This window comes from Peromyscus californicus, unplaced genomic scaffold (assembly GCF_007827085.1).
Source record: "Peromyscus californicus insignis strain IS unplaced genomic scaffold, ASM782708v3 Scaffold_5__1_contigs__length_169319896, whole genome shotgun sequence".
NCBI lineage: Eukaryota > Metazoa > Chordata > Mammalia > Rodentia > Cricetidae > Peromyscus > Peromyscus californicus.
Window position 1 is genome coordinate 9,994,746 of NW_026294573.1, and position 13,764 is coordinate 10,008,509.

The window sequence follows — 13,764 nt, forward strand, 5'->3', positions numbered from 1 at the left end:
CAATGCTTATAAAATAAATAAATTTAAAAAGGATGACTACTACAGATCTCTGATGCTGACTGAACCCCCAGGGTGAGAAATCCTGCTGTAACACCAACTCTTATGACTCGGTCTTCCACAGGGAGGTTGAGATCAAAGTCCTTCATGTTGGTAAACTGTCTTCCGAGTATTCATGTGCACAGCCATGGGTTGTGCTGCTCTCGGCCTTGACCAGAGAAGCTTCTTGTGCAGTGGGCAGCAGTTAACACAGACCCCTGACAGTCAAAGTGCTGAGACTAAGTGATTATTGAGTGCTCAGCCCGAAATAGGATCTCTATACTAACACCTCCAAAGCTCAGGGGACATCATGGAAGAATGCGAGGAAAAATGGAAGAGGCAGAGGAGAGGGAGGGGCGCTGTGAAGCGCTATCTTCTGGACATGCCACACTCGTTGTGTTCATGAGCTTACTGCAGCCACGGTTACCTGCACAAGACCTGAACAAGAACAAGCAGCAAGCTCACACAGCACTCCAGCAGGCGGCACTAACTAACGGGAATCAATAGGTTATTAAATAAAGGTGAGAAAGCGGGGCGTGGTGTCGCACACCTTTAGTCCCAGCACTCAGGAGGCAGAGGCAAGCAGATCTCTCTGAGTTCGAGGTCAGCCTGGTTTGGGGCTACACAGAGAAACCCTGTCTCAAAAACCAAAAAATGAAATTAAATTTAAAAGGTGAGGATATGAGGGTGGGAAGGGGGTGTGGTGGGGGAGTGGGGGTTAGGAATGGGGGTGGATACATTGTATACACGTAAGAAATTGTCAGTGAATAAATAAAAGGGAAAAATGCCATCTTTTACATGTAGATCTGCTTGTGCCATCGGAGTGGTACTGTAGTGACATTGGCCTTGCCTGCCGTGCTGGGCACCTAGTAAGTAGTGATAGGGACAGTGATGCGGACATAGTGTACAGCGAGCATCTTGAGAAGCTACAGCAAAGACATCTACAACGGAAACACAAGCAAACAACTGTAAAGACACCCTTTCCTACCTACCTGGCCACAGAACTCTCGGTTTTTATTGTTTTGTTTTGTTTAACACAGATTTGCTTATTTATTTGCTTGTAGCCCAGGATGGCCTCAAACTCACTATGTACCTGGTACTGGCCTTGAACACCTGATCCTCCTGTCACTTCTCACCTGGGTTTCAGCCCCTACCCCTCCTCTGCCATTTTTCTTTCTTTTTTTTTTTTTTTAACCTTTTAGTTTAGAGACAGAATCTTGCTAAGTTGCTTAGGCGGGCTTTGAACTCACTCTGTCACCTCTAGCCAGGCTTTGAATTCTCATCTTCTCTTTAGATGGACATAACTGAATTAGGGAGGGCCTCACCCTATGGCCTCATTTTAACTTGATGACCTCTGTACAGACCCAGTTAAGGTCACATTCTAACGTCCTGTAGATTAGGAATTCAGCATACATATTGGGGTGTGGGGGGGCACAGTTAAGCCCACAGTGGTGACCATTCTCTGCAATGGGCATCCCTGCTCTCTACCACAGGAGCGCACAACACCTTAGCCAAAAGCTCATGACTTGTGGCCTGCTGGAAGAGAAAGTGAGCCCATAATCGTGTTAATTGCTGCAAAACCACATCTGCAATTAATATGCCTTTAGAACAAAGAGCAAATGCACTAATGGTGCATAATTGGACTTCAGCTACACCCTCGGCAGAGCTGTGTTGCTGAGCTCTGCTGTTTATACTCCTTTTCAAATTAGCAAAGAGGAACAAATTAACAACCATTTCCCCTTCACCCTGCTCTGGGGGAGCTACAGGGGCACCTCGGGGTGGAGCTGGCTGACAGGCACCCTAGTTGGATCCTATGCAGAGTCAGGCACCTAGGCCCAGGCCAGGGTCAGTGGGCAAGGTGAGGGTGTCGGCGTATTGCTCATCATGCTGATGCAGAGAGGATGTATCCAGACCCCTCCATGAGTCCTGATGGCATCACAAACCTCAACAGGGGCTTCAGCGCAGAACCCGCCGGCACCGAGGGCTGAAGGCTCCGGTGACTGGACAAGTGGGCTTTATTCTCTGCTGTATTGGGGGAACAGTTGGGGGGAACACACAGGTGAAGGCAATTGGGGCCCTGAGACAGGTCTGAGTGGCATTTGGAAATCTGAAGCTCAGGGCTGCAGCCTCTGCGTAGAGGTCATCTCTGGAGTAGAGGTCAAGTCCAGGGGCAGGTGGCTGACTGGTGAAGAGGAATGGCAAGCCCCCCACCCCCAGACACGGCTTAGGACTTCCACTTCTTCCTCCTCTGCCATTCTCAGTGTACACAACCTGCTTTGTGTCTCCAAGACCTCAGGGACAGGCTGTCTGGTGACAGTCCTCATCACCTTACTCTCCTCCCCCAACTCCCACCCCAGGAAGGTGCCCTGCTCGGGCCTGGAGGCTGGAAGGCTTGTCAGCCTTGACAAGAGGCACCACCTGCACAGTGCTGGGGCCAGGCAGGGCCTCCTTGCCTCTGCCTTCACATACCTGGAACTCTTTGCTCTGGCCTCCCATCTGCCTCTTCCTCTAACTCCCTGGCCTCATCAAAATGCACCAGGGAAGAACTGTGCCTCTGGTCTGTGGCTCAGACAGTCTTAATGCTCCCGCCCACCACAGCTGCTGGCTGGGCCTGTGCAGGCTGTCAGGGGGCCCTCCTCTTCTTTGTGGGCCCCTAGTGTTTCTTTCCCCAACCACAACCTGAAGGTGGCAAGGACCTGTCTTGCTAGCTGGCCTTCTCTGCTTTCTCAGGCCTCTCTGGGCCTCCTCCTGGCTCCTGCTCATCGTTGAAAATTCCCTGAGCTCTGTGGCTGGCTATTGGACTGTCATCCCCAGACAGGCAGCCTTCTCATTTGCATCTTCTAAATCAGTCATCAGAGGCCCAGCTCTGCAACCTGGCTGAGGTGCGTGAGTCGCTGAGTGAACATGGGCAGCAGGACAGAGGAGCAGGAACAGCCCTTCTTCCGATGTGAGCACAAAGGGGCAGGTGCAGAGAAGTCCCTCCAGACAGGTGCTCCCTTTCCTTAGCTTCACTCACAGGCTTTACAGGAAGCACGGAAGGAGTACTGGGCCCTATGAACAGGGCTTGCCAGGATGTCCTAGGCTCCTGGCTCCAGTACCCAAATATGTCAGGACCATGGGAGAGGAAGGCATTTGACATAGACTCCACCCAATTGCATGGATTTTTTTTTTTTTTTTTTTTTTGGTTTTTCAAGACAGGGTTTCTCTGTGTAGCTTTGCGCCTTTCCTGGAACTCACTTGGTAGCCCAGGCTGGCCTCGAACTCACAGAGATCCGCCTGGCTCTGCCTCCCAAGTGCTGGGATTAAAGGCGTGTGCCACCACCACCCGGCTGATTTTTTTTTTTTTTAGACTGGGTCTCCTTATGTAGTTAGTTCTGATTGGCCTAAAAGACCTATATAGACCAGGCTAGTCTTGAGCTCACAGAGATTTGCCTCTGCATTTTACGTGCTAAGATTAAAGACAAGACAAGCATCATCATTGCCTAGAACTTAATGGACTCTTCAGAAACCAGCAGATGCAGGCATAGTCGAGCCTGCCTGCGATGCCAGCGTTCAGGAGACTCAGACAGGAGGAATCATGAGTTTAGGCCAGCCTAGGCTATATAATGAGGTTCTAACAATAAACAAAAGAACCGGTAATTAGCCAGCCAGATGGTGGGGGTATAGGTATTCCTGCTGTTCACACTTGTGGGGTGTGAAATGAATGATAATATCCCTATCTGGAGTGGCAAGCATCTTTTATGGAGTACTCTCAAGGGCCACACTTCCACATCATCCCTGAAGAGGTGCACATCGTATCACCCTACTTTTGTAGATGAGGAAATGGAATGTGGACCGCACAGAGCTAAAGGACATGACAGAGCCAGGGTCACATAGGAAGAGACCCAAGAGTGTTTGGGAAGTTGGCAGGTGCCATGTGCCAACAAGGAGACTGCAGCCTGGGAGGGTGTGATCTAGAAGGGCACAGGCAGACCGGCTCCACCCTGACACCATAACACCACGAGCCCTCGGAGCTGGGGTGGGAAGCAGATGAGCCAGACCAGAGCAGGCAGATAGATCTTCATGGCCTTGCAGCCTTTCAAGGCTAGAGGAGTCATAGTGGTGGTAGCAGTGTTGGCCCTAGGATTGGCATCTAGGGATAGCTGGCTGGCTGGTGAAGAGAGGTGGCAAGCCCCCTTCTGAGGCATAGATCAGATTCCCGTCCTTCCTTTCTCTGCCCCTCTCAGCACACACGCTTTGACTTTCCGTGGCCTCGGGGACAGGCTGTCACTCAGCTGTGTGACTTGGGGCAAACCACCTCAGTTCTCTGAATACCAATGTCCTCCTCTGTATGAGAGGGATCATAATTATATTAATTGTGTGGGACCACTGCCAGCGTGGACTCAGACAAGACACACAGCATCCTTTGTGGAAGGCTGGCCCACCACAAACAATGTGGGAGACAGAGCTGGTTATGTCTCCATCTCTACAAGGGTGATTGATTAATTCTTGCTACACAGAGGTGGAAGGAGGGAGGAGGTATCCGCAAGCAACATAGTGAGCTGCGGGCTTGGAAAGCCCAGGGCTCTTGGTGCCTACCACCCATGGCTAGAAATTGATGGCTGAGCTTCAAGGTCAAGGAAAAAGAATCACTAGGGAGATAAAAACACCAAGGAGGAGCTGGGGACTTGGCTCAGTGGGTAAATGCACTTGATGAACAAGCTGACCATTTGAGTCCGGATCTAAAGGCTTTTAAGATAGTAAGAAGTATTGGGGAATATTGTTTAAGGTGTGTTACTTTTGTTTATGTTGCATTTGTTTAACTCTGTGCAGCTATGATACTTTGTCTAAAACACCTGATGATCTGATAAAGAACTGAATGGCCAATAGTGAGGCAGGAGAAAGGATAGGCAGGGCTGGTAGGCAGAGAGAGAGTAAATAGGAGAAATCTGGGAGGAGAAAGAAAAGGAGAAGTAGCCAGAGAAGGAGGAGGACTCCAGGGGCCAGTCACTCAGCTCCACAGCAAGCTAAAGAGTAAGAGTAAGATTTACAGGAGTCAGAGAACAGAAAAAAGCCCAGAGGCAAAAGGTAGACAGGATAAGTTAAGGAAAGCTGGCAAGAAACAAGCCAAGCTAAGACCAGGCATTTACAAGAATAAACCTCTGTGTATGATATATTTGGGAGCTGGCTGGGTGATGGACCCCCAAAAGAGTAAAAAACAACAACAACAAAGTGTGTCTAGTACTTCCCCCAGCTGCCAATCCAAGGGTGGGCTGGGGTTCTGCTGCCCATGGCCGTTGGTCTGTGGTCAGAGGGAGGAAGCAAAATACAGAAGGACAGTATGTAGCTAGAGTTTTCCTGCCTGGCCCACAGTCAGGACAAATCTCTCTCACCTGTCAGTCCCATAGCCGCTCAAACCCGACCAAGTAAACACAGAGACTTATATTGGTTACAAACTGTATGGCCGTGGCAGGCTTCTTGCTAACTGTTCTTACAGCTTAAATTAATCCATTTCTATTAATCTATACCTTGCCACGTGGCTTGTGGCTTACCGGCATCTTCACATGCTGTTTCTCATCGTGGCGGCTGGCAGTGTCTCTCTGACTCAGCCTTCCACTTCCCAGCTTTATTCTCCTCCTTGTCCCGCCTACACTTCCTGCCTAGCCAATGGCCAATCAGTGTTTTATTTATTGACTAATTAGCAACACATTTGCCATACAGAACATCCCACAGCACTTCCCCCCTTTTTTTTTTTTTCAAAAAGGAAGGTTTTAACCTTAACAAAGTAAAATTACATATAATTTGGGAATTTGGACGTAGCTTCTCTTACTACTTCCTGCTGGAGGGGGACGCTGTATCTTATGGGGAAACAAAGAAAATTTTAGGATTATGGAATAGTCCATGAGGCTGTATCGTCTGAGCCAGTTGCCTTGAAACCATTCTGGATGTTGGATCATCTGGGCCATGGTGTCATAGGAGACCTTTCAGGGGGTCTTGGCTGGTCAAACCTGATGTATCTTAATCTTGAACAAATCCATAGCCTCTGGCTTTCTGTGGAAACAAAAGCAGAGTCTCCTTTCCAAAGTAACATATCCTTATATCCAAATTTTGAAGTCAAGGTACCTTTAAAATATACATTTTGGCATAACTCAACAGCTTTTACAATCAAATGTTTTTCTGCAGTTAAAAGTCCCAAAGACAACACAATGCAGATTCTCTGTGTAATATCCATTTTTACGTGGCTTATTTTTTATACTACCTTTACTGTCTCTTTAAAGACTTTATTTTTTAAAACTATGTATTTATTTCTATAACTCTATATATCATCTTTTTTGTCTCTTTCAAGCCTACGTATCTTTTTACACACATTGTAAACTATTACATCTGAATCTGTCTTATTGTGAATCTATTGCCTTAAACTGCAGCAGCTGTGGCTGCTGGATCCACCCACCTCAGCTTCCCAACATGGCCATGGTTTACCACCAGCTCTGGGAGCTATCGTGGGTCTATGCTTTTATCCAAGCAGCGTGTAGTCCAGAAACCTTTTTTTTTTTTTTTTGTTTTGTTTTGTTTTGTATTAGCAAAGTCTAAATCCACCATGCAGCTTAACGTGCCACTTGCAGAGGCCTCATTCCTGCCATACAGCATGTCGAGCATGCACACCAGGAACCCACAAGTAGCTCAAACCAGCAGCTGCTGCTCATTTGAGAGAGACAATTAGGAACTGTTTTTAGCTCCATTTTAGAATCTTTTTTTCTCAGTTTTTAGGTGGAAACTCTTGCCCCACGTTGGGCGCCATTTGTAGCTAGAGTTTTCCTGCCTGGCCCACAGTCAGGACAAATCTCTCTCACCTGTCAGTCCCATAGCCGCTCAAACCCGACCAAGTAAACACAGAGACTTATATTGGTTACAAACTGTATGGCCGTGGCAGGCTTCTTGCTAACTGTTCTTACAGCTTAAATTAATCCATTTCTATTAATCTATACCTTGCCACGTGGCTTGTGGCTTACCGGCATCTTCACATGCTGTTTCTCATCGTGGCGGCTGGCAGTGTCTCTCTGACTCAGCCTTCCACTTCCCAGCTTTATTCTCCTCCTTGTCCCGCCTACACTTCCTGCCTAGCCAATGGCCAATCAGTGTTTTATTTATTGACTAATTAGCAACACATTTGCCATACAGAACATCCCACAGCAACAGTAAGAAAGGATTTCCTTTCTGGCCCCTTGGATCACTGAAGTGATAGCTGCTGCTTCATACCTGGGGATTTTCTTATCCCATACAGACACAGAGCCACAGAAAGTTCTAGAAAGAGTCAGAAACAAAAAGCAAGACGTGGTGGCCCAAGCCAGGAATTCTAGCACTGAAGTGAAAATGCAAGGATTGGAGACTCAAGGTCATCCTCTACATATTAAGTTCAAGGCCAGCCTGAGCTATATCAGACTCTCAAAAACAGAAAAGAAAAAAAAAGGAAAAAAGAAAAGAAAAAGGAAGTGTCGATCAGTTGGTAGAGTGCTTGTCTAGTATACATAAGGCCTTGGGTTCAATTCCCCAGGGTAAGGGCACATGCCTGCAATCTCAGCACTCAGGAGGCAGAGACAAGATCAGACGTTCAAGGTCATCTTTTGTTTTGAGTTGCAGGCCAGCCTAGGATACATGAGACCTTCTCTCAGAAAAAAAAAAAAAAAGCTGGGCAGTTGGGCAGTGGTGGCACACACTTTACTCCCAGCACTCAAGAGGCAGATCTCTGATCTTTGTGAGTTCTAGGACAGCCAGGGCTACACAGAACAGAGAAACCCTGTCTCAAAAGTCAAAGCCATGAACAAAATAAATAACGGTAACAGAATCAGTGAGTATTGTGGCAGCAGTGAGCACCACTAGGTACTGTGCAGTCTGTGGCTGCTGCTGGGTCATCTCTTCTTCATAACAAACCCAAGGTCATAGGTCTCAGAGGTAGAAGAGGCACCAAAGCACTCTTCTTAAACACAAAAGACTGGAGACATCTTTGAACGGGGAAGCATTCCCTAAGAAGACCCATTAAGTAAGTTCCTGTAGGTTCACATGTTCACATGAGTGAGTACTATGCAGCTGTGAAAATGAATGAGTATGTCTGTGCACTATGGAAATCTCAGTCTCTGCCTCTCTCTCCTTCCTCAGGGCCCCATACATACTATGCTACTGCTCCTTCACTGAGCCAAACCCCGCCCTGGAATATTTTCTTAAGTGAAAAAAAAAGTGAAATGCAGCACAGCAGGTGTGATCCGACGCCTTTCATCTCAGAAAGAGGAGAGAAATAGCAAAATCAAAATAGAAACCAGGCTGGGCATGGGGGTGGAATCCCAGCACTGGGGAGATGGAGGAGGATGGGAAGTTCAAGGTCACTCTCTGATATATAGCAAATTTGCGGTCAGTCTGAGCTACATGAGCCTCTGTCTCAAACAACAAAAGACAAAACCTCCAAACAACCCCAAAGTAGAGAGTGATCCGAAAGTAGACAAAATGGTAAATGTCTGTAAAAGACAGGAGGGAGCGAATGCAAAGGAGTGGGAGAGAACTTTTCAAAATAATTTGCTTTAGACAGGTGGTGGTGGCGCACACTTTTAATTCCAGCACCCAGGAGGCAGAGGCAGGTGGATCTCTAAGTTTGAGACCAGACTGGTCTACAGATGGAGTTCCAGGACAGTCAGGGTTACACAGAGAAACCTGTCTTGAAAAGTCTTCCCCCCGCTCCACAGTTGCTTTCTAGGTATTACTTTAGAGCCAGGTAGATATTTAATATAACTATAAAACAATTAGTTTGAACTTTTACAGAAGGAAAGAAGTGAGTAGAAATGTGTTTCAACCCAAGTGTGTCCAGCCAAAAACTGTAATTATACATGGTCTCTGAGAATCAAGCGGAGGTAGAATGCTTGCCAAGGATTGCACAAGGCCGTGAGTTCTGTTCCTGGCACCGCCAATAAACAAACAAATAGGAGAAAAAAGGTTAAAACAACATCAAAAGAATTACCATCAGGGCTTGCTGATATATACCTGAAGTACTAGTAAGGGTAAGGGAGGTCATGGGAGGGTAAGACAGGAGGGGTAATACTTCAAGGCCAGGGCCTGGAGAGAGGGCTCAGCTGCTGCTCTTCCAAAGGACTTGGGTTCAGTTCCCAGCACCCACTTGTAACTCCAGTCACAGGGAATCCATCATCCTCTTCTGGCCTCCTCATTCACAGACACACAAGACACACAGATACACACACACACACACACACACACACACAGACACAGACACACAGACACAGACAGACAGACACACACACACATATACAATGTAGCTTGCAGAAAGAAAGTTCAAGGCCAACATGAGAAACATATAGAGACCTTATGTTAAGGGGGGAAAAAAATCTTTCAATAGCAAGAAAGTGACCTGGTCAAGCTACCCAAAGGTAGAGACCAGGCTAGCCTGTGTACTCTAGGTCCTAGGGGGGTTCTGGTGACTTCTTGGCTGCTATAGTCAGCATGGAGATTCTTTTAACCTCCGGTTGCAGCCCCTGAGTGGTTGTTTCCCCGACATATCGTTAGGTGAGTGCCCATAATAACTGCCCTTGACTCCCTTCTGCAAACACTTGCTAAGCATACACCATGCAAACCAGTAATAACGTGCCTACCTGTGAGCCAGCTCTGCATTGCTGGCCAAGGGCCTTCTTGCAGGTGACCTCATTTCATCCTCGATGCAGCTCTGAACTTAGCATTTACACCCCCAGCCAGGAAGCTCAGGCTCCCTGAGATCTGCCCTTCAGTGTGTCTACAGTGGGGGGGGGGGACTTTACAGCAAGGGCCCCCCTCCTCCTCCTGTTTTTCCTTTCCTTTCCCTCTTTCTTTCTCTTTCTCTCTTTCTCTTTCTCTCTCTCTCTCTCTCTCTCTCTCTCTCTCTCTCTCTCTCTCTTTCTCTCTCTCTCTCTTTCTTTCTTTCTTTCAATTTTTTGAGACACAGTGTTACCATGTAACTATGGCTGACCTAGAATTTGATATGTAGACCTGGCTGGCCTTGAACTCAGAGATCTGCTTGCCTCTAGTTTTAAAGTGTTGTTTTGGTTTTTTTGTTTGTTTGTTTGTTTGTTTAGTTTTGGTTTTTTGAGACAGGATTTCTCTGTTTAGCCTTGGCTGTCCTGGAACTCTCTCTGTAGACCAGGCTGGCTGAGATCTCAGAGATCCACCTGCTTCTGCTTCCCAAATGCTGGGATCAAAGGTGTACACCACCACGCCATCTCCACCTGTTACCTTCTGAGGCAATGGAGCCAGCTGTGGGATCCTGGAGGGTGTGTGTGTGTGTGTGTGTGTGTGTGTGTGTGTGTGTGTGTGTGTGTGTGTGTGTGTGTATGTACTTTATATATAGGCTGCTATTTTAGACTCACTCACAAAACTGAGTCCCAGGAGTCCTACTCTCTAGCAATGTACCTTTAAGCAAATTTGACATTTTCTTCCTCTGAAACAGGAACAATAACAGTACCTTCTGGAAAGGATTGTGGAGACATGATGTAAGTGCCATTGGCAGGTAAGAGCTTGGAGCAGGGGCTCTTGTGATCAAGACCATTTTCCCAGGACTCGGTGACTTAGGTCCTCTCCACCCACTGCCTCACATATTATGGCGTTCAAGTCTTCCTTGACCCACTAACAAAGCACCTACTTATTCTTGATCCAGAAGGCAGGCCTGGGAGATGGCTCCCTCCCACTGTTCCTCCGTGCCTCCCAGAGCTCCAGACTCCATTGAGACTCTCTCTGCTGTCCTAATCCAGATCTATCCCTGCTCCAGAGCCATTTTGACAGCTAACAGTCCCTTTGAAAAGTGCCATTATGGCTGAGGCTCTGGTCAGGCAGACCGGAAATCAAGTTTACTGGCTCCCAAGATGCTCAGATTGACCTTTGCAGCATACAGACTCTCCTACGGGCAGTCTCAGCATGGCAGGTTGCCCAAGCTCCTCGCCAGCCCACACCACCTGCTGCCAGCCTTTTCCATCTATCTACCTCTTTGTTTCTCTAAGGGACAGTGAGGATGAGAGATAACAGGCTCAGGGCTCCAGACAGGGAAGATCTTTGTTTCTGCGTTTCATCGAACTGAATACATTGAAATTTCCCTTTTGGCATTGGTCTGTTGACACCAACCAGTTCTGAGATGAGACCTTGATTTTATGTTCTGCAAATCTCAAAGGTCCCCAAGAAAACTGCAGAGTACTTAAAAAAAAAAAAAAAACCTGAAAGGTGAGTCCCATACTAACACTGCGAATAATAATAAAGTGGACACAGAAATTCATCCAATTCACCACTGGGATATTTACCTGAGTACCTACTATGTGCAGTGTGCCAGGAGCTCAGAAGCCTTCGACTCCCCAGGGAAAATGCATGCTATCTATTTGCATGCATTGTATGCCAGGCTCTATGAAGCATGTTATTTTTTTTTAGGGACTGGATCGATGGTTAAGAGCACTGGCTGCTCTTGCAGAGGACCTGGGTTCGATTCCCAGTGCCCACATGACTGCTCACAACCATCTGTAATTCCAGTTCCCTGGGATCCAGTGCCTTCTTCTGGCCTCCTCGGGCACCTCCACATGGTGAATAAAGACGTATGCAGGCAGAACACCCATGTACATAAAATAATAAAACAGTTTAAGAAAAAGCCGGGCGGTGGAGGCACACGCCTTTAATTCCAGCACTTGGGAGGCAGAGGCAGGCGGATCTTTGAATTTGAGGTCAGCCTGGTCTACATAGTGAGTTCCAAGGCAGCCAGGGCTACACAGGAAAACCCTGTCTCAAAACCAAACCAAACCAAACAAAAACAACAGCAAAAAACCCCAAAAACAAAAATTTAACTTACATTTTATTATTTTGTATGTGCACTCGTGCTCGTGTGTGTGTGTGTGTGTGTGTGTGTGTGTGTGTGTGTGTGACACAACACATATCCGGAGGTCAGAAGACAGCTTGCAGGAATTGGTTCTCTCCTTCTAGGATGCAGGTCCTGGGGAGTGAACTCAAGTCGTCAGACCTGGTGGCAAGAGGTTTTACAGCTTTGTCCACTGAGCCATCTCTCCAGCTATGGTTTGTTTGAGACAGGATCACATGTAGCCCAGGCTGGCCTAAATTCCCTATGTAGTTGAGGATGATCTAAATTTATGATCTTCCGGGTTCCACCTCATAAGTACTGAGAGTACAAGCATGTGCCATCCAGATGGTTTATAGTGTGCTGGAGATGGAACCCAGGGTCTCAGGAATGCTAGGCAAGCACCCTGCTAACTGAGCTACAACCCCAGTCCCCCATGAGACCCTTTGATTACACCATCTGTAATAAATCTCCTGACTCTAAAGATGTGGGTATTGCTATTGCACTTCACAGGTGAGGAAAAGATTCGGAAAGTTTCATGATTTGCGATTTGCTCACAACCACTTGTAGAGTGAGAGCAGAATTCCAGTCCAGTCCTGTCTGCCTGAACTCTCTCTTTTGGTCCTTCCCACTAGGTTGCAGTGGGAGAAAGAAAAGGACTCAGTTGGATAGTGACTGACGCGGCAGCAGCCATCATGCATGGGACTATATGGCCACACCAGGTCGGGCAGGCACTGCTAGGAGGATTTCCTGAGGGAGGCAGCCCTGGCACACCAGGGCAGGAGTGACGGCTGGGTCAGGGGATGCTGGCATTTGAGTGAAGACAGACAGACAGACAGCATGGTCATAGCTGTGTAGGGCCTAGGCTGAGAGGTGGGAAGTCTTCCCAGAATGTCCTAGAGCAGTTGAGGTGGCAACAGGAAGTCTCCCCGAGTCAACAACACCACTGGCAGTTGCAGCCGTGGTCAGAGGATGACGTCTTTGGCTGGAAGGAGTGCTGGGGTGTGGTCTAGAGGTGGGGGTACCCCGGCAGCAGGAACCTTGGGAGGGATCCAGCTGCAGGAATGTGTCAGACATTACCAATATGGAATCTTCAGGCTTTGTGGGGAAACACAGGACAGAGAGGAGAGTTTCCATTACAGTTTGCTTTGACACACTCTCAGGTCATGGCACATCTCTCCACAGCTGTTGAAGGTCTTCCTGTATCATCAAGTCCAAACCCCCCATGCTGTCCTGTCCAGGCACCTCAGTCTACCTTTATGGGCTTCTTGCCCAAACTGCTCTAAACAGTCCCCTCTCTCCAGAGACCACCCATTCCACCCAGCCTCATCACTGCCCACCTTCCTCCAGCCGCATCCCAAGCTGGCGCAAACAACCCACCAATGTCCCATTCTCCCCCAAACCTGGCCCCTGACATTGTTGGTGGCTCTTCCAGCTTTGGTTAAATAACTGGTTGCTGTTAAGCTTTTTGTTGTAGGTGTTTCACTAATGAGGCCACCCTGCCCTCGAGGGCCTAGGGCGGACTCTTCTCAGCCACAGAAGGCATTTCACTTTCCTGTCAGTAAAATAGAACCAATTAAGTCTCCCAAAGCACGCAACCCTGTCCTCTAGCGTGGGGCAGCGTGTGTGTGTTTGTGTGTGTGTGTGTGTGTGTGTGTGTGTGTGTGTGTGTGTGTGTGTCCAGATTCCAGGAGGCAGATAAGGGCACAAGGAAAACGGGTGGGCCCCAGAGAACCCCATAGAGACCCACAGAAGGGGCCCTTCTTTTGGACCTCTGTATTCCTAAAGGATACTTAACATCGGACAGAGCGCGCTACAAGCCCATAAGCCACAAAAGGTTTCTTCAGTAATCAGGACTCCCTGGAGACAGTACCTTTCCAAACCCCCAGACT

General features: G+C 47.9%; 1 protein-coding gene across 3 annotated transcripts in view; it reads left to right on the forward strand.

Moving 5' to 3' along the window:
* Ctnnbip1 (catenin beta interacting protein 1) overlaps positions 1-13,764 on the forward strand; it is a 109,946-nt gene that overhangs the window by 62,259 nt on the left and 33,923 nt on the right. The gene's annotated exons all lie outside the window — the stretch shown is intronic.